Source organism: Otolemur garnettii, unplaced genomic scaffold (genome assembly GCF_000181295.1).
Source record: "Otolemur garnettii isolate 467f Iridium unplaced genomic scaffold, OtoGar3 scaffold00024, whole genome shotgun sequence".
Classification (NCBI taxonomy): Eukaryota; Metazoa; Chordata; class Mammalia; order Primates; family Galagidae; genus Otolemur; species Otolemur garnettii.
This window is the reverse complement of record NW_003852419.1, coordinates 5,565,374-5,570,475: the sequence shown is the minus strand read 5'-3', so window position 1 is coordinate 5,570,475 and position 5,102 is coordinate 5,565,374. Positions and strand designations below refer to the sequence as shown.

General features: G+C 38.0%; 1 pseudogene; it reads left to right on the top strand.

Annotated features, from left to right (window-relative positions):
* Positions 1–782: 782 nt before the first annotated feature.
* On the top strand, positions 783–1,171 carry LOC105886797 (annotated as a pseudogene).
* The last annotated feature ends 3,931 nt before the right edge of the window (positions 1,172–5,102 follow it).

Below are 5,102 nucleotides of genomic sequence, written 5' to 3'. Positions count from 1 at the left end.
TGGGCAGGGCCAGGTCTCCATGATAAGAAGTCCAGAAGCCCCTTTTCTGATTCTAAATCAGGTTACTCAGATTTTATAGAGGAGAGGCTGGTGCTTTCTAATCAAAGATGGCCTTTTCACTGAAAATATTCTTTATACCAAGGAATCATATCTTGGGGTGAAATTTCTTTAGCTGCTTCAGTCCTGAGTTGCTAGTAAAACAGTCAGACATAGCTGAAACTCTTAACTCCTGGCCTCAAGAGATCCTACTGCCTAGATCTTCCAAAGTGTTGAAATTACTGGCATGAGCTACCACACCCAGTTGGGATTGGATAGTTTGAATAATCTCAGGGTCTCTGGGATATAGGAGTGGTCCCTGCTTGTCCAGTACCTGGCCTTGGAGTGATTTAGGGTGGGGAGATTATTGGTTTGGTGTTTAAGAGTTTGAACAAGAAGATAGGGGTGTTTACTTTGGATTGGTTGATTTGTATATCAAAGGTGTGCTTGCAAAGAAGTCATTTGTTCTCTAGGAATTAGTCCTGGGAGAGGCAGCCTCTTTAGGATCAAAGTCTCAAGTGTCAGGGCACTAAGAACATAGAAAGTAAGAAAATATTAATATAATCACATGTAGTCATAAAAAACGTGATAAGGAAAACTTCAATGAAGTACTTTTACTGTTTGATAAATGAATACAGAATTATATTTGAATCCATGTTCACTAACATTCCTAATAAATGTGAAGTCTTGAATATATATAACTGACTTGATAATCTTTGTTTAAAAATAGTTAATATGGGTGGTGTATGGCTGACTCATCAGTGTTGTCAGAGCTAGTGGGACTGGCTGTATGTGAGAGTCCATAGCAGAGGCTAAGAAAATTGCATACCAAGATTCTTGATGTTCTGGAGCAAATCCTAACAAGGCAGCATATAGAAAGTATGCAGAGCAGGTTACAAATGAGAAGCTGGTTACGGTTAAAGCAGAACTAGATGTTCAAAAGTAAGAAGACCAACTTCAAGGGGGCCAAATAGAAGAGGTGATTCTTCAGGCTGAACGTGAACCAAGTCTGGCAGGGAAAATGATGCAATGGAAACCATGGGAGCCATTAGTGGAAGAGCGTCCCACCAATCAGTGGAAATGGCCACTATACTCGTTAATAAATGACTGGTGGGTTGATGGGAAATTGATGTAATTAAATGTTCTATTATGTTAAAAATATGTCTAAATTATTGACATCAAACTGATGCAGAACTTATTTAGAGACTTGTTAAAATTAGTGATTATGGCAATAAGGTCTCATTAATCAGTTTTTGATTTGTAAAGTAATCACAGATTATTTTAAAGATGATATGTCTTTGAACAGAGAGATTGTGGGAAGACTGGAAAATTAATTAGAAAAATTTCTACAGGTCTTCAATGCAAAGGACATAATGAAAAGTAAAGTATCTTTAGTAGGATCTTCAATGTCTTTTATTATTTTTTTAATATCCAAAAAGAAAAGGCACCTAATTATTATTGTCTAAACAAATTTATACATCAGTGTTTGAAGTAGTAAGAGTGAATATTTTCTTTTTTGAGACAGAGCCTCAAGCTGTCACCCTGGGTAGAGTGCTGTGGTGTCACAACTCACAGCAACCTCCAACTCCTGGGCTTAAGTGATTCTCTTGTCTCAGCCTTCCAAGTAGCTGGGACTACAGGTGCTTGCCATAACACCCAGCTATTTTTTGGTTGTAGTTGTCATTGTTGTGTGGTAGGCCTGGGCTGGATTTGAACCCACCAGCTCCGGTGCATGTGGCTGGCACCTTAGCCGCTTAAGCGACAGGCACCGAGCCAGAGTGAATATTTTCAAATGTGATAAAATGGCAAAAGTAGCTGGTGATAATATTTGAAATTGTGGTTAACATCCTTGGATGTGACCTCATGTATATAAAGTAAAATTTAAATATATAATTATATACGAATTACCAAGTCCATAACAAATGTCATTTTATTTTTTGGCCAGGGCTGGGTTTGAACCCACCACCTCTGGCACGTGGGGCTGGCACCTTACTCCTTGAGCCACAGGTGCTACCCACAAATATCATTTTATTGAAAAAATAGTTATATGAGGGCAGCTCCTGTGGCTCAAAGGAGTACGGCGCTGATCCCATATACCGGAGGTGGCAGGTTCAAACCTGGCCCCAGCCAAAAACTGCAAAAAAAAAAAAAGAATAGTTATATGTCTTCATCTTGATTTTATCACAATGTAGAGTATAATATAAAGGTATTTTTCATTTTAGGTAAGACTTCAGATTTTTTTTTTTTTTGGTTTTGTTTTATTCGGAAAGCCTAATTAATTTGGACTTTTTAATTTTTTTGATACTGGGGTTTTTTTTTTTTTTTTGCAGTTTTTGGCCAGGGCTGGGTTTGAACCAGCCACCTCTGACATATGGGAACAGCACTCTACTCCTTTGAGCCACAGGCACCACCCTTTGATACTGGTTTTATGGGTTAGAATAGGGTTAGGAACCTTTTCATGTTGGGAGGCCACATTAATTTACCTGTAATCAAAAAAGGTCACATTCTTAAATGTACTTAAAATGTACAGTATTTTGTGCAAATCCAACTACTATGTGCTTAATAAAGTCAACAAATGAAAATTAATTGTTAATTTTGAAGTTAACGTACCTTCTAATGACTGTGTTCATCTGCTTTTCTTTGTGAAGCATTTAAACATTTGGTTACAGCATGGAGGTCCACAGTTTCAGGTGACCCTCTAGATGGGCATCAGTCATTTGGGTAGGTAGGAGAATACAGATTCACACAATGCCCAGCTATTTTTTGGGTGCAGCTGTCATTGTTTGGTGGCCTGGGCTGGATTTGAACCCGCGAGCTCAGGTGTACATGGCTGGTACCTTAGCCTCTTGAGCCACAGGTGCTAAGCCCATCTGAAATTTTCTTTTGAAGAAGTACTTGAAAAAAAGATAGCTTTTTTCACAGTGCTTGGATTTTTTGGCCACATATCATATATAGACTTAATTTTACCTTGCAAAGAAATATTCAGGTCGTTTTGATTTGACATATCAAACACAAATGCTACATTCCTATAGAAATCCTCTTTTAATAATTCACATTGCTGATATCTATTCTTCATAAAATTTAACTATCTGTTCTCAGATAAAATTTTGCCTAACACCTGTCCCTGTGAGAGCCTGTTAGGGCAAGTCCACACTGAATAGCTCATAGTTCAGCTTTAGCGTCATGCATGTTGCATTTGCATGAATATAGTTAACAACACTTACAACTTGTTGAAAAATGCTGTTTAAAATAATATAATGGCTTTAGCACAAAGATTTTGCTAATGTAAGATACAATGAAAAGAAATAAGAGCATCAGGATCTGCTAATCCTTTTTTTTTTAATTTGTGCAATAAATCCTTCATGTCTTCCTGTCATAGAAGGTCTATACATACACTCCCTAAATTTACCAAATTTAGTTCAACGTCATGACATTTACCTTGAAAGTCGTTGACGATATCTTTTCCCTGTGTTCTGTTTGCAAGAGCGCCCACAGCAAGCAACTCTATCTGGCAAAGAAAATCTTTGACCTGAATGAAGTATATAAAACTGTGCCGAGTCAGGACCATCAGTTAATTCATCCAAAGTGACCACATAATATGTATTCTCCTTCTGAAGTCCTGCATGAAGTCATTCTCTTAAGTTGAAGGCTGATTCATGCTGCCGACCAGTTGTCTTGAAAGAGAGAGTTGCCGATAAAGTGAGACTCTGTCTCTAAATAAAGAAAAAAAGAAGAAGGGAGGTGCCTGTGGCTCAGTGGGTAGGGTGCAGGCCCCATATACTGAGGGTGGTGGTTCAAACCCAGCCCCGGCCAAACTGCATCAAAAAATAGCCGGGCATTCTGGCGGGCACCTGTAGTTCCAGATACTTGGGAGGCTGAGACAAGAGAATCACCTAAGCCCAAGAGCTGGAGGTTGCTGTGAGCGGTGACGCCATGCACTCTACCGAGGGCAACAAAGTGAGACTCTGTCTCTAAAAAATAAAAAAGAAAGAGGGAGTTGTTTGTACTTCCAAACATTATTGGGGTCTAAGTATACTTCACCTTGGACAGTGCATTCTTTCACAATTTCTCTATCACTGAATGGCCTCCCCTATTTCCTGAGTAAGCAAAGATTTTGTAAGTTGCTTCAGGGGCATTATTCCCAGGTCTTATTGTTGCTTGAAAGAATTGTCTTTGCTTTTGTTTTCCATCTTTTAATTTCTTCAATACAACCATCTATGCCTCTCTCTCTAACTTAAAATATTTGTGGTCCTTATAAGTGTTATAATGCTGATGAGCATTGAATTCCTTTAATGTTGATATCGCAGTATCCCAAAGCTAGCAAATCATCTTATCTTTAGTAGAAACAAGATAATATTGCAATTCCCAGTCCTCCTCAAGAAATCTGTTTTCTTCCTTCAGCGTTCTCTTGGTCTTCTTTGACATGACAGGCTGTTAGCAGACAGAAGTAAGAAATACTGTCAAGCTTTGCAACTATTTCAAATTCTGCTTTAAACAGATCCACAGTGCACCATTGTCAAAAGCCCATAACAGACTGAAGTGCAAGACCCCCATAAACTCTCACCAGCCAGCCTCGTGCGTAGTGGCACCAGTCAGGTGGGAGAAGTTAGAACTAAATCATGAGTGTAGCAGCCATCAATTTAGCTCTTATGGCTTATTTATGCCCTTACTTTAGCCCATATTGTTGTAATTGTACTGGTCAATACCAGAGGAGTATTTCCTTGAAACTTATTATTTGGTATTTTAAATATGTTCATTTTAAAAATGAAATAAAAATAAAAGATGAACAAAAATGTACTAATAAAAATAGAAGGATCTGTTCTGTAAAATTTTGAAGGTCACATGCACCTTAAGGCTACAAGTTCCCCAGCTCTGGGTTAGACCAATCATTATTGTTTCCATAAAATATTTAAGGTTATGAGAATGTGGATATGTGTGTTCAACTAAGTTGAATGATACTCTAATTAGAACGTTCATAAAAAAAGAAAAAAATGAATTGGTTCTTGTGAATTTCAGATAATGCTGCAAATCATTTGGATTTTATTATCTCCTGTTCCATGTCTGTG